Source organism: Zophobas morio, unplaced genomic scaffold (assembly GCF_036711695.1).
Source record: "Zophobas morio isolate AGI-343-1 ecotype UQ-CSIRO unplaced genomic scaffold, CSIRO_AGI_Zmor_V1 ptg000014l, whole genome shotgun sequence".
Lineage (NCBI taxonomy): Eukaryota > Metazoa > Arthropoda > Insecta > Coleoptera > Tenebrionidae > Zophobas > Zophobas morio.
The window spans coordinates 4,236,292-4,263,841 of record NW_026972119.1 but is presented as its reverse complement, the minus strand read 5'-3'; the positions used below and the strand labels follow the sequence as shown (position 1 = coordinate 4,263,841).

Here is a 27,550-nt window from a genome sequence, read left to right as displayed (position 1 = left end):
AAAATACCAACAGAAAACAATCAATCGAAACGTAAAAATGCGTTTTCGTGTTATACAGACTGTCTGCGCCAAGAATCCGTGCAATTAAGCATCAATTAAAACAGCTTTCCGTTATAAAATTTGTTCTTAGCGATCACTTGGAATTTACATTGAATTTATTCTTGTAAAACCACAATATCTTAGTTTTTTTTTTATTGTTTAACTTAAAGATGAGAGAGTTCAAAATACTGTAATGGTAGATACAACTCCTATCACCCCTGTTGCGCCGTCTAGCTTGATTTGTGGTTATGTTCCCCTTGAGCCACCAAATGAGTTTTAACGTTCTAAAAGAGGTAAAGTGAACCTAAAATGGCTTGACCAATGAAATCATCTTCTCTAAATAAGACGCTTTAAGTTTCAGCAATTTTTAAACAAATTTCTACAAGTAAATTGTGTTTCGTGTTAATGATGAATTAATTTAACTAATTTATCATATGTCAATTCTGTGCTGTGATATTCACGTTTATAAAATTGAATTTCTTTCCTGAAAAATTGGTTTAAAATTATTTAAGCAGAACTTTCTTCGCTCCTGAAACACGATCAACTAAACAAACCCTATTCCTTAGCTACCATAAGTTAAAATAAAACTTATTAAATTATTATTGATTACCTAATAAATTCCAGGTAGACAGGAAAAGAAAATTCGTCAGTGGACTTTATTACTATATTTCACGTGCGACAAAAATATTTTTACTTTTTTTTTAAATTTTTTTAACTTTAATTGACCTTATTACAATATTTCTTTAAAATGGAATTCCCGGCACATCATATGGAACATCATCAAGGTCAACTTGTCAATTAAGTTTTTGTGTTGGATCGTTCCAAATGAGCAGAACAATATATACCGTATGATATTCAGATGACACTTTATGTTTTTCTAACAGCCACCTACGTGCTGTAGTACCTACAAGGTATAGTAAAACGCATTTCATGGACTATTTTTTTTGTTATTGCTCAAGAAAGATTTTGTTGAATTAGCGTACCTATACGTTGAGCATTAATATTTGTGAACCAAGATTTTTTAATTATACAGGGTCGCTAAAAACTATGGAAGCAGCACGAATATTCTGAGAAGGGTTTGTTAATTTTTTTTGAAATTTAGGCTGGCCTATGAATACTCAAGTTCTATTTTCTGCAGTGTTTTTAAATTTTATACTTACTTCATATGTGTTTCCGTTTCTATTTATTTATTTTTTTTTCCTAAATTCAGAAACGTAACGAATGCATTATTTTATTTTTTCCCAACATGGTCAAATAAATTGTCAAAATAAAAATACTGAAAATCAGAAAATCGTAGCTTGACAATACTATTACGTGTCGTAGTCCTGACGTAAGACACTTTATTCGAAAATTATACTAGTGCCCAAACCCAATCATTGTAAAAATGATAGAATTGAGGGTACCTACATAAACCGATATAAGTGCCAGCGTAACAGATTGATTTAAATGCTGTTTCCAGATAATTTACAAAATATTCTAGAAATAAGAGTATTCCGATTTAATGATTGTAAATAATGAATACATTGTTATGAAAGCTTTTTGAAAAATATAAATAAAAAATTACATTATTGAAAAAAGATCGAATTAACATTTAAAGAACAATAATTTTACAACAAATGTTCGAAATGTTATCAATTTATTTCCTGGCAATAGGTAGTGTTTGCACGAAGTGTTCAATGTTAGAATATTAGGAGGAATATCAACAATCACATTTAAGTAATATTCTTTCTTGCAGTTCTTTGATGCTTTCCGGTCTATTAACATACTGATTCCAATCAAACTAATTTTTACGTGATATTCTTTGTATAAACACAAACACTTGAACTTAAAATTGCTAATACATAGTTTTTTTTTTATTTTATTTTTTTTTATTTTATTTGATTACGTTCCCCAACAGGCCGGAGGCCCAATTACAGGGGAACGGGGGACATACACAACACCCAGAGCCGGGCGGGAATCGAACCCACGACCCAGGGTGTAGCGGGCAAGCATGAAGCTACCTAACCCACCCGGGTCCTCCTAGTGCTGAGAGGACATTGGGGGTTGTTTATGCCGCTAGGATTTACTTTATAGAGGTTAAACACAAAACGAAAATGGCGATATCAAATTTTATAATTTAAAAAAAAACGGGATTTGCCGGATTATATTTCAAGGGAGGGAACTTCTGTCGAGCCATTTTTTTAATAGGATATTCTATACATATTTTCACATATTCTCATTGGTCTCTTTCTACGCTTTACAACTGTAGTCTATTTTTGAAGTTGGGGTGCGACTTAGTACATTATTCCAAGTTTCTTAACTATGCAACGGTTTGCAAAAAAAAATCGCAACATGGTTGTTTTTAAAATCTGTGACACAATATTTTGTGGAGAGATATCTATACAAAAATATGCGCTTTGTGGTCTAAATTATAGTGACTGTTACAGTAGTATACAGTATTTATAAAAAATGTACAATATTACAATTTTCAAATAGAAACCTTGTATTTCATTACTTTTTCCACTCTCTTTCTTTGTTGAGTATTTTCTGTATTTAAAATTGGTTGTTTTTTGCAATTTTTCACTTTTTAAGAGACACACCCACTTATCGAAGGAAAGAAATAAAAATAGAGTAAAATCCAATGATAAAAAGCAGGATGTTCTATTTGAAAAACATGAAATATTTTTCGATAATGAAAAATATAATGTTTAGAATTTGTTATTAACAAACTGTATAATAAAGTTTAACTTAATTGATACCACAAGAAAGCGTGTATCTCTTTGTTTGCTTCTCCAGAAAATATTGTGACACAGATTATGAAAATAACCCAATTGTGAATTTTTTTGTGAATCCTTGCGTGGCAAAAAAAAAATCAGGAAAATGGGATAACTTGGCAACGACGAATTAGGATTTCAAAAATAAATATAGTTATAAAGCCGACAACGAGTACAATCAGAGCATCTAAACATATAGGTATAGCGCTCTCTAAAAAAAAAAAAAATGTATTTTACGCCTCCGAAAAAAACACTCTTTAGGTATAATTGGAAATACTTCTAATGAATGCAATTCAAACAAGTATAGAGCCTTAGTTTGTACCTAACTGTTTTTTCTTCTTGTAATAATTAATGAGAATAATGAGATATCGAGGACCGCGCGCTTAAGGTTTTGTTGCAATTGTTTCCAAGGTTACGTAAATTTAGAAGTATGCTATTATTAATAAATGTTTTTGCATTATTAATTTTAAACAAAAATTCAGTTAAAAAATTTGTCTAAAAACGTGACCAACGACTCGTATGTGTCAGGACCTATTTTTCATTCTGTATTTAAGTAGATAAAATTTCCTATCTAAGAAATTTGATCAGAAAAACGTACACCAATCTTTACTTCCTGAGCGCAAGATCGTCCATCCTACGAATCGCTGCTTTCAGGTATCCTCCACATTTCATGACGCCTAGAGTATGAAAAATACGAGCTCCCGTTTCCGTCTGTCTGGCGTCTGTGTCGACTTTTATTAGACACGTAATCAAAATTTATTCGTTTATGCCCTTCGAAAAAATTAATGACGTCATCTCAAAATTTTACCGAATAAATCTTATCTGATGACATATGCAAAATATTATGGCTCTATACTTGTGGTTTGTCAATGTATCTACTCATAATTTTTAGAATTATTTATACAAGGTGACTCAAAAAAAAATTAATGAAGCAATTTATTTTATTGATTAAATCAAGAACGACTCACTTCATTTTCCAGAAAATTTGGGAATACAGTACTGTTATTATTAGTATTGCACTGCATCTATCCAAATTGATGTAGGTGTCCTTGCAAAAATATTGATGACGTCATGACAAAATTTTGTAATGGAAAAACTCACTTGAAACAATCGCGTATCACATTTTTTAAGTTGGTTTAATTTTTGACATTACTTACATGTTTATATTTTAACTTATAATAAGGGTTATCATAAAAAAATAAAATTCGTAAAATCAAATCTTACAATTTTTCGAAAAATTTGAATTTGCTGCATTGTACTTCAGGGGCGAGGTAAGTTCTGTCGACATAATCTTAGACGAATCTTTTAGTTATTTTTAGAAGAAGGTTAATTTAATTTCTAAAGACCTATGTAAGTAGGTATATTAAGACAAGCACTTAATCAAAGCACTGCTGGGTCTTAGAATTTAAGATTCTCACATCTCTTATTTAGTTGTCTGATGATTTCGTTGTTGCTATAAGGTATTTAAATACCCAATCCTTTGAGCATTTGTTCAAAAATAAAAGTTGTTCTTTGTTTTACTGCTAATTCTTTGGGTTCAATTATTAACCTTAAATTATTAAAAACAAAATCAATATTTTCTTCTAGACTAAATTTTTCAGGCTAGATTTAATTTCAATCTGACTTGATTTTACCAGATAGTAGTACCAGTGCAATATATTTAATTTAACATTCGCCAATGTTGACGTAACTGCTTGACTTTAGACCGTTATTTGAAAATCAAGACACAATTCAGAAAATTTAAAAAAATGGTCTAAGAACTTGCCTTGCAGTACCTACAGTCAAAAAATGCAGTTTCGAAAAATTATAAAATCTGCATTTCTAGGGTAATAAATAATTCAAGATGGATTCATGAATCATACATGCAGAAGTAAGTTATTTTATGAAATTTAAATAAAATTTATTCGACAAAATTGTAAGATAACGTCCTGAATTTTTAGGGGGAGGGGGTAGGTGTCAACGGGTACATTTTGAATAAGGATTTACCATGCTTCGCTAGATGGTGCATCAATGAATTAAAAAAAAAACCTTTTCAACTTTTAATTTTATCCAAATTAAAAAATACCACTGACACTGATCTTACGAAACAGTCAAACTAAAAATGTGAAAAATTTTTACTTTGACTGTTTAAAACTTTAAACTGTATTTACGTACAAATTCTACACAAAATTTGAGATAGTCGCAATAAACGCCAATACTTAGGTAGGTACTAAGTCCTATATTAATCTATTTATTAGTTGGGAGGGTTTCTTAGAAAGTTCTTTCCAAGTACGATTGTAAAATTGTATTCTAAACTGGAATTTTTCTGCAGTACCTACCCGATATAACTGAAGTTAAAAATGAGGAAAGATTACTTACTAAACCACAGTTACAAGAAGAATGTCATTCTATAGGATACCTACACATTTCGAGGGGGATGTACTCAACAAAATTTTTAAATAACGCAATCAGTTTTTTGAAAAAAATTAATATTTAAAATTATATTAATATTTTGTAATCATTGCATTATGTTACTTAATATGTTACTAAAACATTTGAAAAAATTCGCCATCTAACTGTAGTTATATTAACTATGAAATTGTCTGGAATGTGAATAAAAACAGAAAGTATTAAGAATCACTTTGTGTATGCATTTTTATCTACCTATACGTTTCCCATTAAAAAAAATAAATAAATAAAAATCGATATACCTATACCTATTATCGTGATGAAAAAAAAGAATCCTCTTGAGGTATTTTTATTAAACATTTGTTTAACAGTTCTTCGAGATAATCCCATCAAATTTCTGAATAGATTAGATAGTAGGTAGACAAATTCTATATATTTTATAAATACTAAGTAGGTTAAGCTTAATATTTTAGATTTCGTCTTACAATTTTTATATTTATTTATTTCTTTTACAAAGCGTACCTATACCTGCGTTTAAAGAACCATATTAACAATATAAATTTAAAACGAGACCTATTTAGCAGAATTATATGATGGCGTCACAAATTTCTGGTGGAGATAGATGCATAAACGAATTTTGGCAAGCCTTTTTCCATCTGCACGAACAGACAAACATATTCGTATTTTATAAATTGCGAAACCCCCGGAAAACATGAAATAACGCTACACTATCCAACATATATCGACAGCAATATTTTATAAAAACTATGTGGAAAATAGTCTGAAAGTAGGTATTTTGTCGGAATATTTCTTTCACATTTAAAAATGTCACTTTTTACATTCAGGAAACATCCGTTTTTAACATTTCATAAATATCTGCGCCGCTTGTGAAGTTACACCGAGCCGCAAGAAACATAATGAGTGGAAAGCAATTAGAAAAAATAAAACTACAACCTTGACTCCGCATCAGCCCAAGCATAACCAATCAATCTTAAATGCCCTAATACCCCATCGCGTTAAACCCAGCACAGCAAGCAGCAGTCGCCGGCCATGAATCTAAATATAGCCATAAAGACGTCTCCGCAGCTGACAAGCGAGCCAGAGGTAGTCATCGGGTAAACACGCCATATATGCAAAAGGGCGGTAAACAATGCCCGCGCAAACAAGACAATGCGTCAGTTAATTAAGGGCGATTGTCGAGCTAATAAGGCAATTTGAGTGCGATGCCGATGCCGGGGAAGCTCCCGTTTGTCCCGGGACGACACGTGCATTCCCGGTCAGTTGTGTGCAGCAGTCAGGGCAGGGCTTAATGGCAATGGCGTAGTCATCCGGCCGCCATCGCTCAGGGTGTGGCAGTCCGACGGATAAAGTCGTTCCAAGGAGTTCCTAGCATTTTAACCGTATTCACGGGATGATGTCTTCGTGCATAAAATGCAAAAATAAACGAGATTCGTTATTTACGCTAGGTGGAGTGGAGGGAGGGGGAGTTGAAGGGGTAATTAGGGGCATGGAACTGGAGAGTGAACGTAATTTAGTTAAGGCATGATGTTTTTGTAGTTCGAGTTAACTTTATCTTGTAGTGGGTAGATATATTATTGTGCATAGTGTTCCACACAAAACTGCATGAATGTCTTGTTTTTATATGAATTTACTATGAGTAGGGGAAATGTTAAAATCAATACAAAATCTGAATTGGGATCCTAATTTCCCCAAATTTATACTGGAGTTTCTTAAAAAAAAGAGAAAAATAAATAGAAATAGTAAATAAAAGTTTGCAAATATATAAATCCCTATACAAATGCATACTAAAAACGATTGTTTTTTAAAGAGTCACCATAACTGGGTAGTAGGTATAGAGAGAAAAATGTTGCCAAGTTATTTGTATTGCATAGGTATATGCTTCCCAGCCATATCTATTGAGTTAAAGCAATTTATTTTATAATTTCTGACATAACGCTAATAACGTTTCGGTGGGGTTAAATATTTTCATTATGATAAGTGCAATGTGACACTAACTATGTTATATGTAGTAGGTACTTCCTGGAAACCAGGTCAGTTATTTCTGAGACCATCATAAAATCTATCCGTTCATACATTATTCATTCATAAATTAGGTAAACCGAAGCAAAGCAGTAGTCTTGTCTCATCGTAGTGCATATTTTTAGTACCTAAACATTTATTTGAAAACACGTTTTTACAAAAATACCACCATCTCAATTAATAATTTAATTTCAATTAATGACCTGAAATCCCTTTATCGGTATCAGTTATTAAATTAAATTAAACATGAAAATAGACATTCCTTAAAATGACCCTTACTGGAGCATTTTCCTTAATTAATGCTCGAAAAATAACAATATTATTGGAAACTACATAGAAATTCCAACGACTAAAATGACAGCAGAGAAGCACATGCTGATTTAAAAATTAATTAGTACATGACTCAGACTATCTTAATACACAACGTTAATTTTATTGTTAAAAAGTAAAACAAATTTATATATACATTATACATATATGCATATATGTATAGACCTACCTATATGGTAAATTACTTGTGTAATAAATTTAATAATTAATTAGTTTTTAATTCTCATAGGTGCTACATTTTTTATTATAATCTATGTATCTTTGGAGACATTTATTGCACAATTTATTTACCTACTTGTATATTAGGGTCTAAATTCATGTGTCCTAATATTTCACAGCTAGCAGAATACGAAAATGTCACACTCCTGTTTGTGTTTGTTTACCGCCTGGCGATTTTATTAATTTGTTATCAACAATCTCTGGGACAATTGGAGGCATATCTGAGAAGTTTTAGGCTTGGTTTTAAAAGTATTTATGACATTGACAATTTCATAAGTTAATCTTGTTTGAAATGTCAATTTATGTTACGAGATGCTCGTTCTTGTCTGTGATCTAATGAATCATGATAATAATAAAATTTTATAGTAGGTACATAGTGCCTGACTTAAAAAAATGTACTGATCCATTTTAGAAATCTGATAATATAATCACATTTTTTTAATGTTTGGTAAAAATAATCAAACAATTTATTTTATTGATTAAAGCAAAAATGGTCTATGTAATTTTCCCAAAATTTTGAAAACAAGATACCACCTACAGCTGTTGTTCTATTGTTGCACTGTACCATATAGCATGCTCCTTTACCTGCAGTTTAATAATCGACCTTTATTTTTGTTTTAACTTGTACGGCTTATTATAAAAAGATATAAAATTTAAGGTAGATATTTAAGAAGCTGGGCTTGTTTAAAATTTCAAATATGGTACAAACTTGTTTTAATGATTACAAAATATTCATAACATATTGTTTGTTATCCAAAAAACTGAGGACATCTCGAAACATTAAATAAATACTTACATGTTTATCAAAAAATGCGGTATTGTAATGTAATAATATGCATTTAGTTTTTATGATGGCATGCAGAAGATAACCTACTGAAAATATACTGAGATATACTTGTTATCTTATCTACAATAGTTTTTTACATATTTACCTATACTTTAACAAACAGAGAAAATACTTTTTAAAAAATTAGACAAATTATAAGCTTATTCCTCTAATAATGATAAAAATAATGACTATATTTTATGAAAACATTAAGTAAGATAATAAGTAAGTATTATTAAAACAAAAAAAAATGAGAAATGATGAAATATAACTACCACACAGATACATCTCAAAATATCTGTGATAAATTTTTGTTGGCGTCATTTCATGTATTTATAAGAACATTTTATGTCTATACCTTTTTTTTTCTTATTGTATTTGTATAATTTACAGGTTGCACCTTTATTTCATTTCTGTTTGACAATAATGATAAAGCAAATAAATGAATAACGTCAAAAAAGTCGATTAAGGAAACTAGCGCATGTGTTTCTTTATTTCATGTTATCCTATTTTGATTAAATATAACAGGTATGTTAAAATTCTTTCAAGACTAGTCCCCATACACAAGCAACTGTCAGCACCGAATCCACGAAACAAATTTATTTAGAGATTATAAAATATAACGGTCCTGTTTCATCGGAAGTGGAAGTGTTCTTTCTTTTAAATTACGGAACAAAATATTCGAGTAAATTAAACTTCCAAATTCTTTCAATAGTTGACCTCACAATTTTTCGTTCAAGAAAATCCGTAAACTTTTCACACAATACGGTAAAACCAGAAGTGCTAGATCAAGTTACTCATTTCCACACAGTTTTTGGTTTGTCTTTTTTGTTCATTTATATCTATTAATTTTGATAAATCATTTCAACAGGTAGGTACAGCTGTGAAATTTAAAATACTTAGGTATTAATGGATGAGTAATCAAGATATTATTGTTAAAAAACCAAGTGGGATCAGGGGTCGATTCACCCTTCTTTTGAGAGTTTATTTATCCCACACATGATACCAAATTAAAAAAAAATAATCAAAAAAAAAAAAAGAAAATTCACTGCTACCAAGAGATCCAAGATAATATTTTTTTTAAGTATGTATTCAATGCATATGCTTGTCTCCTTTTTTATGTGCTGAATCAAAGAAGTTCTCAAAAGAAGGTTAATGTGATCCATCCACCAATTTTTTTCTTATGTCTCAATTTTGACATTTTAAACTCATAGCAAGCCAGTCACCATGACCTTAATCCCCAGTATTGGATTACTCTTCCATACGTTTTCAATTTGCAAGCCGTATCTCAAGTGATTCTAAAGTTGTAAGGGTGGACTGACTTTAAAGCCGCCTGTATATCATGCGTATGGACTGTAGAGGCGTTTGCAGGCGTTCACACATCTACTAGGAATGTCAAAGGGCTACAAATTTTTAATTTTTCTTTAAAATGTGAAAAGAACAAAGTTTACACACATCAGTTTTCAGCAAATTAATTTTTAGATTTTAAGTAATTTTGATCCGTGTAGATTTTTCCTTTATTGTGAGCAATCTAAGAAGGCATTTTTTTATTATATGATATACAGGGGGGTCAAAAAGCACGTGCGGCTCGTTATCGCAGTGATGATTATTATTATCATTAGTGATAAATAAAAAGTTAATTACCTAAAGTTATTTTCAGTTATACATAGTGTTCAGTTTTTAAGGCGCCACATATCTGCAACTTGATTTTTTCAAAGACAAGATCTCATACGAGTACCTATATATATAATTTTATCTGCCTTGATTGCCCTCTTCTCAGGCTTAGACAAGCCCAAGAAGTATAATAATTAATAACCTATAAGCTAAACGGTGTGTGTAGGGTGAGTCAAAAATGGCGCACTGATACGTAATTAAAGGTTGTTTATTGAGCAGACAAAAAATAATTTTAAAAATCCTTGAGGCCAAATATAAAAGACGTACCTACCTGCCTTTAACATTTAATTTTTCTTTTGAATATTTAACAATATTTTAATTCATTAGTTAGTGTTGGGTATACTTTCATTATTTAAAATAATTTTGGAAGTCCGTAGCATGTTGGTATTTACAATTTTCTACATTTTATATTATAAAAACTTAAAAAATGTTCAAAACGAATTTGACAACAGTGGCTAAGTTTTCACATTTTTTAATCTACGTAAGAATCTATCTAAATCGATATTTTATTTTTATAAGAGAACGTCAAATTTACGTATTTTTTAATGATTAATTCAATTTAATGTACCATTGAGTGAGTGCATCATTTTTGAATCAAAATAAAAAAAAACACAAAAAATAGAAATAAGTATGTATATATGTTACCAATGTTTCAGATAAGTACATACATAAAATGCAATAAATTTGTTTTATTGAAAAATTTAAAACATTTAGTCAACTCCTATTTATTTACTTTTTGTTGTACAAGACTCACCAAACGGCAGCTAACTTAACTAAATTTGAATGAAATTTATTCACTGTCTTAAATTTAAAACATTACAAATGTAAAATAGTGACTGGTCTACACACATTCTTTTTACAATTTTATGACTTAGTAATTGTGTGTAACATGCGCCGTAAAAAGTAGCATGGATTTTAAAACTTATTAAGCTGTCAATAGCATCATTATTGAATAGCCCACATAGGTACATTGCGTCATGACGACATGGTATTTAATCTATTACTGAAATTACTGAACTGGTTTGTTTTCGTGGAATGTCATTGTTTCCAAAAATATGCGGGACGTTATATTATAAGCGAAATCAATGGGCTTGCATATACAGGGTGTCCAAAAAATGACGACCCAACTCAATGGCACATGATTAAATTCACGTCCAAGTTCGAGAAAAATCATTAAAAAATTCTTTACGTTAACATAAAGAAAATATGAATTTAGATAGACCAAAAAAAAAAAAAACGTAAAAACTTGTCGTAAGATTCATCCTAAACAATTTTTAGGTTTTTTGTAATGCTATAAAATGAAGAAATCTATGGATAAAGTAAGATACCTCCAAAATTATTTTGAATAATGAAAATCTAATTCATTTCAAATACCTAACACGAACAATTTCGAAAAAACACTTGGATGAAATGCGCCATTTTCTTAACACCCTGTATACTCACCTATATTAAGTTAACTCCCATATAATTAAATTGCATTACGCCAATTACAATTACAGTTACATTTAATCAAGATATGAAACTAAGAAGGCATTTAATAAATTAGCTGTATTTTCAAATACTCGTGATAAGCAACTTTACTTAGTGAAGTTACTTAAGTCAATTTGTTAATTTAATATTGTTTGTGTCACCTAGTTGTATAACTGGTCTCCATCATGTACCAATTAGCATCAACATAGTCATGGTAATTCGTATCCGTTTTATTAGTTGCAACCATGCTAAGTTTTTCACCATTATTCCCCTACGTCTGATTTCCTTATTTATACGGTAGTGCTGTGGGAAACATGATTACATGATCGATTTACAGTCAGTATAAGCAATTAAAACCTAAATATAAAATACATTTTCTTTTATTACGGAAATTTATTTTTCTTATCAAAATTCTAAGTGAATGTGAAAACGATTATTGCCTTGGATATAAACCTTGAAAATTTATTACGTTGATAAACGTCTAAATTTGGCTTGCATACAAAGATTTTTGGAATGGACATTGTACATAAATAGCCGGATTTAATTGTTGTCTGTTTCTTGTGTAAATTCTCAGTAACTGAACAGGAAGGATGCAAATACAATGAATCACAGGAAAATATAAGTTTTGAATATTTTGAATATTTAAATTTTATTAGTTCTTACTTTAGGTGGTCCAAGAATTCAGTTGTGGCCACCCAGTGGTTTAGGATTTTGTCGTTAATGTTATTCATTATTCCAAAAAATTATGAAAGCGATCAATGGTGCACATTACAACAAACTTTCCTTGCCTCTGACTCTGAAGCATAACCCGTTTCAATATCAACAACTTCTGATAAACATTTGGTTTAAAAGAGTGCAAACCTATATTCAAAAGGATTGTAGGAGTTTGTGGGTGATATAACTTCCACAAAAGTGTTATAACCAGTTAAAGCAAAAAAGTGGGTTTAATATACAATTATAAGTTTAATAAGGTGGAAGCAGAGATTTTAATAAATTCAAACAAAATTTGCATGACGATTGAATAATTATTCAAGTAAGTTCTAGCGATAGAGTAGTCATCTATGTGACGCTATATAATTGAATAAAACAGATGATTGCATTTTATTAAGTATAGGTAGGTACTTATGTTGGAAATTCATTCTAACGCTTTTTTTATCAGAGTGCGAGAAGACCTTAACAACGTAACTAGAATAAACTTGTTACAGGCACCAAGACGCAAAACAATCGGGAAGACTTTTGGAAGTGCATTCATAGAGTGTTTAGTGCAGTGTGTGGTTGCATCCCTGCAAGAAGAAAAGCTTTCTTCAGAGTTTCAACAAAACGTTTTCCTTGTGTATCTGTATTGTACGACCTTTACTAAAGGTTTAACTTGAAAAGTGTTATCTGCAACTGAAAAATTATGGTCTACTTACGTTTATGAACAAGATTTATTAAATAGGTCTTTTAAAAAAGAAAGACGATTGCAAACCTTCCAGTTTTCAAAGAAGATAAAATAGTAAATTCATTTCAGAAGATATTGAGCAAGACGACGTATGTACATTAGATCTGCTTATCTGGCTTTAGAACAACACAGAACCATGTGAAACAATAGTCACCAATTGGAAGAACACACACAATTGATGAATACTTTGAAAATTTTCCTGTGTTGAAGAAACTAGTTGGACATATTTTGGTATAGAAATTTATTTGTAGCCATGCACATATAATGTTAAATTACTGTATACTGCACGAATATTAGCTAGAATATGATTTTCATTTTCTACATAAAGGTAAAGGTGTCAAATAGAGAGTGACATCAAGTGGTATGAGAGGCTATTTTTTTACTACTAAATTAACTGGTCTGAAGTACTTTTAGATACTATAGACGTAACAAAGTACTTTAAAAAACTTACCACTATTGCGATAGCCTCCATTAATAAGATCAAAATGAAAACACTGGAAGCTTTTTAAACAGGAATTGAGAAAGTTTTATTTTTTAGGTAAATGAAAGTAAAATAAAAAAAAAATGTATTGCCAAAAATTTAGGTATTATATATACAATATCTGGTTGACCGAGCTTCACTCGGCTCGTTTGGTTAGATCAGATTAGGACAGATAAATATGCGTATAGTATGCATTTTGAAGTAGACGCGCTAATTAAAAATACACATTAAAAAAGAAATTCCATAAGCAGTCTTTGTTTTAAACAGTGATAAGTGACATGTAGAGATTAAAGAACAGAAAACTGGAATTATTGTTTGACATTTATTACAATCTCATTTGTTACCCAAGTTTTCTCTCTGTCGTTCTTTTTTTTTCCTAGTTCTCTCTCTCGACTCTAGAAAAAGGTCACAACTACATTCTTACTGCCAGAAGAGTTTCGCCTCTGGTGTGGTTATCATACTGAGTTACCGTGCTCTTTTGCGTTATTCCTAATTTCTCAATCTCAACCCTGCTCCCGAAGATGCCACTTACGAAAGTGTGCGAAACGTTGAGCTCAAAAACTCAAATAACACGGTCCCATCCCGGAAAACGATCACACATTGACTCCGACCGTGAAACCTCTGAAATGAATGCTTGACAAAATAATCTCAATTCAACGCACTTTCGTGTGCCTTTTATCCGCTCACTCTTTAGTTTTCGGTAAATTTTCTCACCTCAGAAGGTAAATTTTAACGTCCTCTATACAGTGGAGTATGTTTCGGTACGTACAATTGAAGATAAAAAGGTACGTCAAACGTACTGTCAGACTGTCACCCAAACTTCTCTTATAAAACAATCTCGTGTTCGTGTAGTGTCATCTGAAGTTGCCTAGCAACAAATATAATTCACTGCCTGAAAATTGCTGAAAATGCATGAAGCTGTAATTTTCAGAAGTTAAAACTATGATCAATCGATTTTTTGACCCAAAAAACCCCTAACCTGTAAATTTCATCGAAATCGTTAGAGCCGTTTTCGAGAAACCCATTATATATATATAAATATATATATACAAACTTTGCTCGTTTAATAGTATTAGATATTTTCAAAAGTAAGGTGCAGCTTTATTTGAAAAATTTTCATAAAATTATTTTTTTTCAACTTTCAAAAAATAACAACTTTTAATATATCACTAAGGATACGCAAAATGTGTCCTTCCAGCTCTAGTTAAAAAATAATTTATTTTTTCACTGTTACGTTACGTTGTGGTTCTTTTTTTCACTGTTATGTTACGTATTTTTTTTACTGTTACGTTACGGTTTAAATAACACATTTTGCACATCAGAATATGCAATTTATTTGAAAAACAAAAATTATTACAAACAAATTTTTATTAGCATAAAAAATAATCTGAAGGCTGGAATAAATATTGCCAATTTGAACCATTGGTCTACTAGACACTATACTTAAATTTTCCTCACTATTTTCTTCTATAATGTTTTTCATAACTACTTGGTCTCTCTTCCGAGTAGAATCTCCGGTAGATGCAAAATTTTCCTCAATATTTTATTTTATAATGTTTTCCGGCAGATGTAGAAGATTGGCTATCAAAGATTTTGTTGGAGACCTCTGTTTTGTTACTTATAGGTACTATCTTCAATGTACCCCTCCGTCATAGTGCTAGATTTCCATCCCCTGTGACGTTTGATACAGATTAGATCTCCTCCTGCATTTGCTAAAAAAGTGACAGAACTCCTTTTGAAGCAATGGCCTGTGTATCTTCTAAAATCTTCTTTTCTTAGCGACTTTGTAATTAGATTCGTTGTGTCTCCTATTTTATTAATGCCTACATGTTGATTGAAACATTTTGCCATTACAGTATTTATAGAATAAACGCCAACTTGAGACATGGGGCAGCCGCAGAACTCTGTATTTTGGATGTAAGTATTTCTACATATTCTGGGCAAGAAACGGTAAACGTTCTCTCAGTCTGTCTTTTTGAGTCTGGTATTTTGATAATTATTAATTAACAACGATCCTACATCTTCAATGCTATCAATCGTCATCTTCACAAAATTTTCATTGATACTTACAATTAGTATACCTGCAACAAATATCTAGATAGGTAGGTACAAGAGAAAAATTAAACGTTGTTATACATACCTTCATTAATAAGTACCTATGTTTTATAGTCCGCTTCTTTGATGAATTTTCTAACACCTCCTTTCGATAATCGACAAAATTGCCTTTTAGGTAAGGAATAAGTTTTTGAAATTTCATCACATCAATGTTTTCCTTTACAATCAAGGTGCTTTTTAACATGAAGTAGTTATGTGCTCCATAGAGTAGGTGGTTTAAATTTACTAGATTTTCCCTCCAAATATGCAAGAAGCATTTTTTCTGTTATTTTATCAACTTTTTTGCCTAAACTCGGTTTAAACTTTTTCATAATGTCCCTTAGATTTTTCGGGCAGCATGTTTGACACACCAGCGTCTACAGCTTCCCTCACATCAAGTGGAGTATCACTATCACTGCTGTAGCCCTCCATTTCTTGCAGAAACTTACTTCCACGACACTTTATATTTTTCACAATTTTTTATTGAAGCAAATGCAGCACCTTTCTTTCGTTATTACGCTTACGCATGAGTCAACCATATTTTTTGAGTAACTAATAAAATCATTGATAGGATCTGAAAAACGATACATGCTGTACTGTTTTGAGTTGCGGTATGATTTACATTTAATATATTTTTATCTGTAGATACAATTTTTTGCATCTGATGTTAAAACAGATCAGATTTCTTTATTAACTGCGATTTTAACAATGTGTAAAAATATGTTTATTAAATTTATGAGTAGCCTTTTGCATTTAAGAGTCCACCAAGCAGTCTTTAACATCACAGCGTACACTTTGATTAGTTATTAATTAACGAAAAATTTCGTAGCTCTTAAAAGTACCACGGAATAAGATTTCCCTAATAAACTAATGTGACGTAAAGTAATTGATTTTTGATAAATTTGATCGAAACTCTCTTGGGCTACCACTGGTTTCGCTTGAGTTAAATTTAATTAGGTGTAATTTTAATCAAACCTCAATTTCAAACCGCAATTCCCTATAAAGAAATAAAAAACGTGTTGGCACAACCACGCATAATAAATAAACCGATAATGCCCACCACAAATTAACTTAATCTTGAATCCCCCTCACACCTCCCCCCGAGTGTGGGAGGTGAATGCACATGCATTCAAGAATAAATAGGCTGGCGCCATTTTAGTTTCAACTGACTTTATTTTCCAAACACAACAAACACACATTTTATTTTGAACAACCACCCCACACAAAAAATCCAGGCCAGTATCGGACTTTATTTACCATAAATTCAATTAAACAGACGTTCGTATCTTCCATTTGTTTAAGAATTTGCATGGAAATGCAGTGAGTTAATTAAGGAGGAATGTTTCTAAGTTATAATTCGTCCTGCAGTCTCCTCGTGCTGATAAGGAATGCAAATTATCAAATTACTTACATTTGCGAGTCTGCATTTGTGCATTTTCCAGTTTTTTTAAAGGCACTCGTTACGCTGTTATGCATAAACGCAATGTGCATTATGCTAATTAAAAGCCGTAGGTTTGATACAGTTTAAAACGTTGCATATTTTAATTTGAATAAGTGCAGAGTGGAAAGTATACTAAATGACACATTTTTTTGCAGCATTATGAGGCGTAAAAAGGAAACGGACAAGAATGGCCGCAGATATACCACCATGCTAACAGAAGTAGAAGCCATCTTCTGCAGGAAAGACATTTTCAAGATGGTACTGTGAAGATGACACAACTTACAAAGATAGACAAAAGTTACCAACCTAAACTACACATTATAAGAGGTTCTATAACATTTTCAAGTAACTAAAGAAATGAAGTATTTTTTACTACGTCTTGCTTCAATCTACGATGTGAATTTTGACAGCTTACTACATTTCATTTATGCTATACAAGCATCTTTGAGTAAGTATATTATGACATCTCATTTATGGCTATACATATTAAAAGCATAGATAGATATAGAATAATAATATTAATGGTGTCCCAATGATCTGTGAACTACTGAAAAACCCTTTGACTAATTCTGATGGAACCCGTTGGGGGCTAAAACGCAAAATTATTTTCAAATATACAGGGTGTTTCGTTTTGTAGAGTATGAAACAATAGCTGCCCCGTTTCCGTTTGTCGTTTGTCGTCTGCCATATGTTGTCTGTCCTATGTTCGTCTGTTGTCTAATATTTTTTTAGACAGATAACTAAACTACCGGACCAATTGTTGACAAATTTTATATGTAGTTTACGAATATTGTGTACCTAGATGGTAAAACGCCAACCAAACTTTGTTTAATTTTCCATACCAACAATGTGATGACGGCACCAAAATTTTACGTAGTAAATGTTATTTAAATTTAAAAAGTAAAAATACTACAGGTGTGGTTTATGAATCCGTCTTGACTTTTCAACTTCAATTATATAACATTTTACATTTTAACTTTGAAACACCAAAACCGAATATTCAAACAAACTAAAACAAGAATTTATCAAGTCATCTCTATCAACAATATACCTAATGACGTCACCTCATAATTTTGCTTGAAAAATGTTATTTCAGTTCTATTAAATAACATATCTACTCCTGTACCTACTTATGATTTATGAATCCGCCTAGAAATTTTACTCTACACATCCAGATTTTTCCAGAAAAAATTCAAATTACACAAAAACATTTTATAACCGTATAAGAGCAATCGAATCGTAACGGTCAAATGAAGCAATGGTAGGGTCCTATTAAAAACGCAAAGCACGAGGGAGCTACTGGTTCAATCTTCCCATAGACCACTTTTTTCTTACACTGTTTCTGATATTATGTACATTTTTACCTCGCAAGCGTAAGCTCAGGAAGTGTTGTAATGTAAATATTTTTTCGACGTTTTATGCAAGAGTACGAAACAATAGATCGCCTGTTTCCGTCCGTCTGGCTGTCTGTCTGTTTGCTGGCTGTCTGTATGGATTTTAATTAGATAGATAATCTCCTAAACTACAACACCGCTTGTAAATAGTTGGTAAAATGGTAAAATTACCCCAAAATTATACCTACATATTAGATGTTATTTAAATTTTATGAAATACATAGTCTTACACGTGAAGTTTATAAAACGCTCTTCATTTTTTGGTAGCTAAGGTATCCAGATTTTTAGAAGATTATATAACAACAATTACAATTTAACTGCAAACCGAATGCTCTGAAATCTTGTAAACGTGTGAAGGTTACTGTAAGCATGGTAAATCGTTAATCAAAATGTATCGGTTTATCCCGCAAAAAATAGATGACGTCTTTTCAAAATCTTTTCGACAAGATCCTATCTAAAAAGTGCAAAATATTATGAACGTATACCTACTTGTGGATTCATATTTGTATTTATAGAAATGTTTATACAGGGTGACTCAAAAAAACAGACAATTTATATTATTAATTAAATCAAGAATGGTTCACCCCATTTTCCGGTAAATTCGAGAATACAGTAGTGTTATTATTAGTATTGCACTGCAGTTATCCAAATTGATATTCGTGTCCTGGTTGATGACGTCAACAGGAATTTTGTAAGGAAAAAATTCAGTTGGAACCTGGTATAGCATGCTTCTACGGCTTTACTTTAACATCAAAGACATATTTAAATATTTTAATTTGCAGGGGTGATCATAAAAAATGAAATTAATTTTTATAAATTTTCGGAAAAGCTGGATATGTTGTGTTGTATTTCATTGGCGAGGGAAGTTCTGTCTAAATAATAACCTTAGACCAATTTTTTTAACTTATATATTAATGTGTAATCTTTAAATAAAACACTTTTTGCAGTGTAAATTATACGTAGGTAAGCGATAAAATTTTTTTTTAATATTTACGATCGATAACATTTAATTACCACCATAGACTGTTGAAACAATCTGTATATGTAATAATAATTGTAAAATAGTCACGGAATTAATATAAAAAAATAATAGCACCTAATTAACAGTACATAAACTTTATCATGAATTAATTTTTAATATAGTTACTTTTTGCGGTGTTCTATTGAGACACCATTCATGTGTACGGCATTTCGCACAAAAATAGGATCTTTACAAATTCTAAATTCAATCTAACATACAATTTTGACTATGTTGTTCATTGTTCATTCAAGTATTTTGTTTTTCATGTCAGTAAGTATCCTTTGATTTTTCGATTTTTATTAAGTGAGTTAATAAAAATAATGGTGGTAACGAAAACTTGATGTGAAGTTAATTTTTGGAGAATGCGGAGGACCTACAGTGAAGGCAACTAATTTATTTACACGCAGAGCGTTGGCCTCTTCCACGATGTGCGCCACCGATAAAATGTTTTACAAGTCAGAGGCAACTTTAAGGCTGAAATGACCAAAAACAAAAAGAAGTCATTGAACAGCAACCAGCGGTAAAAAGAAAATTTAAGTCCTCCAGACGGTTTATATTAATTCTCATGTACGTTAAGGAATCTTGTCCAGGCAGTTGAAAATTAGGCAAACATCAGTTTCAAACATATTATAATAATAATAATAACTTTATTGATTCCAACAGGTATGACACCCATTTACAGGATCAAATAAACATCAACTAAATAAGTAGTAACAGTACTAAACTAACAAAATATAAATTGTACAACTATTAATAGTACAGAAATAAACATGCTTCATTGCGACATAAATATACATCTGAACAATAAGATAGGCAAATGCAGGAGGAGAAAAAAAGTTATTCTAAGTTTATAACACATGAAACAATATGTCGAAGTGAATCAATATTAAAAAGTAAGGTCTTATCATATACGTTGATCACAAAAATTGACAGAAGTGGCTGTGCACTTCTGTAGCTTGTTATGTCGACGATCTATATATTAAATCTGGATAAAAATTTGGTGTCCTATATTAAAACAAAATTTACGAACAAATCAAACAGTAGTCATAACTATTACGCCTTCGGAAAAAAATACTCTCATTTCTACCATGTCTTCGTATATTCACTATAGTGGTTTTACTTTGGTGCAAATTTAATAATTGCAGTTTCAATTACCATAGGTACTGGAAAACTTAGCACTAGCCATATTGTGGCGACTGCGTTTCTAACAAGACCAAGTACATGCGCCCTTGGAATGTAGATGCGATAGAACTTATCTGAATGAAACTTTTAATACTAACGGGATAGACACAATGCAGTACCGAGCCCCATTTTAACTCGTCTCTATTTATTTGGGAGGTAGTGGACCATAGTCAAAATCAAGTTTACCTAACACCAATTAATAGTCGTGAGGACTTAAATAAACAGAATAACCTTATGTGTACAACCCCCCGAATGGATATTAACTTAGTATGTATCAGACAATCTTTATTAAACCAGTTGGACGTTTACAAAATGAGGGTCTGCACTTCGAGCGCGACCGCGACCTTTCATTTGTTTAAGCTGCAAAAAAATTATTATGCTAATATTAATAAAGTGTGATGGAAAATATAAATACTTCTGATTTATCAAACTGATTTTCTGTCACATAATTTAGAAAACTAATAGCTTGTTTCCCAGTACCGTTACAGGGATCCAAAGTTTTTAATTTAGTATTTCCAGAATCTAGACGTTGTTGTAAGCTATATGTTGGGTTACACTTAAAATTAGTAAGGTCATAGTCTTGTGTGAATCACCCTGTATATATATTTGTATATTATACCAATCGGCTACACTATACTATTCTATACAATTCTAGAATTTACGTGGCAGTTCTATATTTTGAAATTTAGATAAATTTTTTTACCATTAGAACATCTACCATAATGCACAGTGCAAACAATAAAAGGATCCCAAAAAATCTCTAATTAAAACTTTAAAATGGTTTCTACAATTTTGCCAAAATTTGATCATCACATACCTATAAAATTCTGTTTCTAAATCTCAGGTTTAATTTTTTTTTTATGATGAAAACTATATAAAATCATTGTCCAAAGTAGGTACCTTACGCTTGTGTCGGACCTGGACTATCTGCCTAAGTACCTAAAGCATGCGAGTAAAAATTTCTTCGTCCTAAAGAAAATATTTCTTGATTCAAGGGGTAAAAATAGACAAAAGCCTTCTGATATTTTTAGTAAAACAAATGAAAAACATTGGTTTATAAAAATTTTCCTTATCAATAATGCGTTAGATAAAACAACAATTAATAGAACCTAGTGTAGAAGATATTCAACAATAGTTTGAAAACAGTATAGTGATCTTGTTGACATGATTAATGTGCGAAATAGTAAACACAAATGTATGGCACTTTTTTACATAAACTCTTAAATGTAGGTCATACAAGTCATACATTAGCCTGCCAAAAATCATCAAGGTTTATTTTACAAACATTAGTTACACGTTCGAATCAACTATCTTGATAAAATATTTCACATGAAACTCAGAAGTAGGTACTAAAAATAGCGTCGTTTACAGTACCTATGGCTTTCGTAAAAATAACTTTTTCTAATGCAAAGAATTTTATAGACATTGCAGAAGAAGTTCTTCAAAAATAAACATTAATTGCACATGTAACTATGCGCTGTATTAATTATTTATTAGACCGTGTACCTATCTATTACAAACTAAGTATTCGAGTAGCAGATCGAAAATGTTTTGCTTAAATTGTTCTGCATTGTTTAAAAGACGATAAAATATTTACATAAAGTATTTTTAGCTAGTTAAAACTTGGTGTCGAGAAATCTTTGGAGTATGTTGTAGAGTTAGGCTAAAATTTGACACGCGTTACAGTATACCACGTTATTAATACATTAAGAAAAATAAGGGTGGGTTACTAGTCGAAGACAAAATTTCACACAAATTTGACTGGATTGGATTTTGTCGTTTATAAATACCTAAATATATTAATATGTTAATTATCTGAAAAAATGGTAAAATTTATGACTTATTCAACTGGAAAAATAAGTGGTAGGTATGTGCCACCGTTCCCGCAATCTGTCATCCAGTACCTACTGAATATAAATATAGCAATGTATTTCTAGTTTTTTTTAACTAAAAACATGTGCTTCCTTTTATCTAAGTATCAAAGATAACATTAAATTACAAAAATATAAAAAAAAATAACTTCAAAATTCATTATTCTATGTTAATAAGAAAAAAAATGGTCAGAGGTTGTTTCGACAGAACTTCCCTTGCCCTTGAAGTTAGTCCTACAAATCCCGCTTTTTAAAAAATGTGATTTTGCGAAATTCGTTCTGTGATAACATCTATGAAGTAAAAATCAGTGGCTCAAAAACACTCCCGCAGTCCCTGCCCCGCGGGGGCGCAAATTCCCAGGGGACATGGTCCCCACGAGTGGATAATATAAAATATATTTAAAGCAGATAATCAACGAGAAAAAATGTAGATATTCTCAGTTCCTCAGTACCTATATGCTCCCACAATCGTTTTTTTTTTCAGAACACTCAAATTTGAAAAAATATTAATTCGGGCAAAATTGTAAGATGACAGATAAGTTTTGATCAACCATTTACCATGTTTCAAATAATCTTAAATTATAGGTATGTAAGATTTCCCAGATTTCGGTTTTTGCAATTTCAAAGTTAAAGTGCAAAATGTTGTTATACAATTTTGAATTTTCTCCTAAAAATGTGGATGCCAAACGTAAAAACTCATCACGGATTCATAGATCACACATGCAGGAGCATGTTATATTATAAAATTTAGAAAACATTGACTCGGCAGAACTGAAAAATGACATCATTTTTTGAGAAAGCCATACACAAATAAATGTTGTTTAACATTTTATCATACTTCCTCTAACATTAAAACGTTCGCAAGTTAAATTGTAAAGTGTTATTATGGAATTTTGATTACTTTTTCCAAAATTTGGACGTCTAGGGTAAAAACTCATACACCAAAAGTGGAGAAGTATCTTATTTTATAAAATTTAAATAATATTTACTAATATAAATTTTAGAGACGACGTCTTCCTATTGTGGTGGTGATTATTAGTCAAATTTTGGTTACCATTTTACCATCTACACGATATTTCTAAGAAACATATAAAATTTGGCGATAATCGCTATAGTAGTTTCGGAAATTATTTGTCTAATAAAAATACGGATAAACGACAGATAGACAAACAAAAGTAGGAGACTTATTTTTTCGTAATCTTACGTAGCTTACGCTCGGGAAGTAAAAAAGGAAAAAGCAAAATGGTATTTTTCCCACAGATAACCTTATGAAAAATCTGAAAGTTTTACCTAATTAATTAAGTAATGCAAGGATCAAAATTAGTTTGTCAAAAAAATTTGTATGTTCGAACTCCTGTACCTACTGTGGATTATCTCGGAAGTCCTCACTTCGTATAAAATTTTTAATGCCTATTAATACTCGGGGCTAAAGGTAATCCCACATATGTAAGTACCTATTTGGCCAAATATTATCTAAAGAAAACAAAACATTAACGGTATAATGAAGAAGCGCATCAGCTCGTTGAAACTAAATTTGGCATTAGGTATATTTGTATCTATATTCTTCTTAAAAATTCCAAATAACTATTTTCTGCCAGATTATTATTATTGTTACAAAGAAAAGATGCAGTTTTTCTATCGTGTGCAAGTCTACAGTAGCATGTAAAATTTTGTTCAGCCACTTTAATTTCGCAGACATAAAAACAGTCTCGTTCAAAAAAAAAAACAATTTAACAAAAGTCTTATCTACTTACATAACACATGAAATTTATACTTTCCCAAAATTCTACAAAACAATCCAAGTCGTCCCCAACAACTCACATACCAGCTTTATTTTCTACGAATGATATGTAGGTATTTGTTTATTCGGAGTAATTCTTCTCTGTTTTAGTCATTGTTAATTGTATAATTAGACTTTCTAGAATTCTAGACAGTACCTATACCTACTAAATAATATCAAACTTATTCATAGGCACATCTTCTCTCAAAGTTTAACTACCATCATGGTGAGTATTTTAATGTCTGATTTTTTACTGCAAAGGTATATTGAAGCAGTTAGCACACAGTTAAAGGGTAAATAAATTTTTATATGTTATTTTTTTAAAAACAGACTGCAGCTCATTTGGGTTGTGCATCTTTGGAAAATCAGTAATTAAGTAAATTTTGAAAAAAATCAGTAGGTTTTCAGATGTTTCCTTCTGACTGTTCCCGAGTTTCTTAACAATTTGTTGTTATCAATGATGAAGTAGATACATATCTTACAGTTCGCCTCCCATACTACTCATATATCTATATACATTCTAGTAATGTCTTCCAAGCCAGAAAGCTAGACCTGTACTAGAATTTGATGACTTGATGGAGCGAACAAAAAGTCGCCAGTGGTTGATTAACCGTTAGTAAGTGGCACTGAGCGCATGGTTTAGTACCTCTTCCTCTCTCTGCAATATAGATATTGTATCCTCAATAGGAAATACGTAAGTACGTTGTTGTCTCTGGTCTGAAGTGTTACATTTTTGTAAGCATATATTTATATTCATGGACTCGGGCGGTTGAATTGAAATCATCGAATGCTAACTGAAAATGACAGTTACAAAAATTAAAACCGAAATGTGTCAATTATAAAAACACATTTCCGATCGTAGGCTTTCAGTTGTAATAATTTTCGACACATGACGTTTTACGGGTATACCCCGTATATGTACTGTTAGTCGTTCCCTGCACCGTTCATTTGTCGACATTCCTCGCCATGGCCGTGGCTCGACAAAGCAACATTTCCGAGCAAATATAATCAATCGAGCACTTTGTCTGATGGAAATAACGAGCACACATATCAATCAATTTGTCACATAAACAAACACGAGTACGGTTACAAACAAGCAAACGTATAAGAAAAGCAGTAAATATATGACGAATGACGTACCTTTTTCCCCTCCTCAGGAGACGCCCGGCCAACAGACGACGGAGACGCCAATAGCAGACACAAGGACGCCGACGACGTCAATCGGAAACACTATGCGCGACATATCCACCGTCTCACCACACTGCACTTCATCATACACCCGCCGCACCTGAAACAGATAATTGCCCTAATTACGGTACGACTTTACGACTTGTCTACGTATTTCGCAAATAAAACGTTATTTTCTTGCTCTCGCTTTATTCGCACACCCCGGATAACCCGGAATTCGAGGATATTCCAGTCCGGGTTAAGTATTAAACTTTGCACGATATATACGCCACCGAGCGATGAATGTATCTCTAAACGTGCTACGTTACTTCATATGTGGGATCTACGGTAATTTATTATTCGTCTTCCTTTTTGTTCGTATTATTTTATGTGGAAAACAAAGGTTTCTTTTTTGTTTTACTAGTTCGTAGATTCGCACCCAAATTGGCAATATCCATCAGAGGCGGCGACCCTGTGGGTGCAGCGGGGCACCAGCACCCACTGTACAAAATGATATGACATGGAAGGTAGTGTTAAAACAGTAATAGACTGTTTCTAACTAATTTTAGTTTTATTGATTGAACCGTACAGTCTAAACAAAATTCGTATACACACAGTCGCAGTTGTTGGTCACAAAACACATTGTGACCAACAACATGACAATATTAGTAGCTACTCCCTTAATAATAAGCTGCATTTAGAATTGTTGTTAAAATTAATTATAGGTACATCTGAAAAATGTAAGTAATCTATGTAGCTTGCGTTGTGATTTTGATATGAACTTGCAACTACTTTAGTCTAAAATCCTACTGAAAAGTTGTATGTTATCTGCAAGTGGTTTTACTTGTATTTTAGTTTTACATATACAATGCGTGTTTAAAGTATGAAACAGGGAAATGCATGCAAAAAATACCTATACTTTTATAAAAAAAAGTCAGTTGTCGTTTTCGAGAATTGAATGGGCATACATTTTTTTAAAAGCAACAACACCATTGCTGATTTCTTAAATAAACTTGTAGGCGTAATTTTTTCCAGGGTCAGTTTAGTACTTAGGATATAACGATTATAATTGGATTGATAATTTTACAACAACAGTTTTGAGACATGGTTTCAATATCATAAGAAGTAGAAACATCAACATTTTAATTCAACCTTCCTACTAGCATTTAGACAACTAAAGAAACTATATCAAAAGAGAAATAAAACTGGACAAATTAAAAAAATGTGATTAACCCCAAAATTCAGTAGAGATATAATTTTGGTATATGTACATTTATTACTTATTAAAATTATTTATTTAGCATTTATTTTGTATCTTCTGTCTGGCATACCTATGTAGGTTTGAATAATATACAAAACAAAATTATTATTTTTGTTTTTAAAGTGTATTTGTAAACTCATAAATTAACTTAAAATTTGTTTCAATACAGGGACGTTTGTCATTTTAAATACAAAAATTTTCATCTTTCATATAGAAATACTAACAATATATTCCGATTAAGACCCTAAAAGACAAATTAGAATAATACGTTAGAACTATAAACTTGGCTAGAACTATTTAATTATCACTTTTTGTCCTCTTACAAAAAGAAATCTGTTTTAAACAAATTTAAAAATCCAACAAAACCAATACAAATAATTGTTTCGTAAAATTTTAGAGTAATTATCCCTAGAATTTTTGAGATATTATATTTTTAAAAGTCTAATTCCTGTTTAGGTACGGTAAAAATACTGCATATGTATTTAATTTCGACAAATGTCAAACAGTATGAATATATGATCTACGAAATATTTGTTAATGTTGCTAATTTTAAACAATTGAATGAAATTTTACTTATAGTTTAGGAAATGAAAATATACCGTATAAAACGTTATTGTCAATAATAAGACTGACAGTAGTACCTACAATGGTAAAAAATATTTATGATTCACATCAATT

At 31.2% G+C, this 27,550-nt stretch overlaps 1 protein-coding gene across 1 annotated transcript in view; it reads right to left on the bottom strand.

The window, feature by feature from the left end:
• Positions 1-27,550, bottom strand: part of LOC135129213 (homeobox protein abdominal-A homolog) — a 408,569-nt gene that overhangs the window by 362,906 nt on the left and 18,113 nt on the right. The window contains exon 2 of the mRNA XM_064056350.1: positions 25,585-25,732. The gene's annotated coding sequence lies outside the window, so the exon portion shown is untranslated. The remainder of the gene's footprint in view (positions 1-25,584; positions 25,733-27,550) is intronic.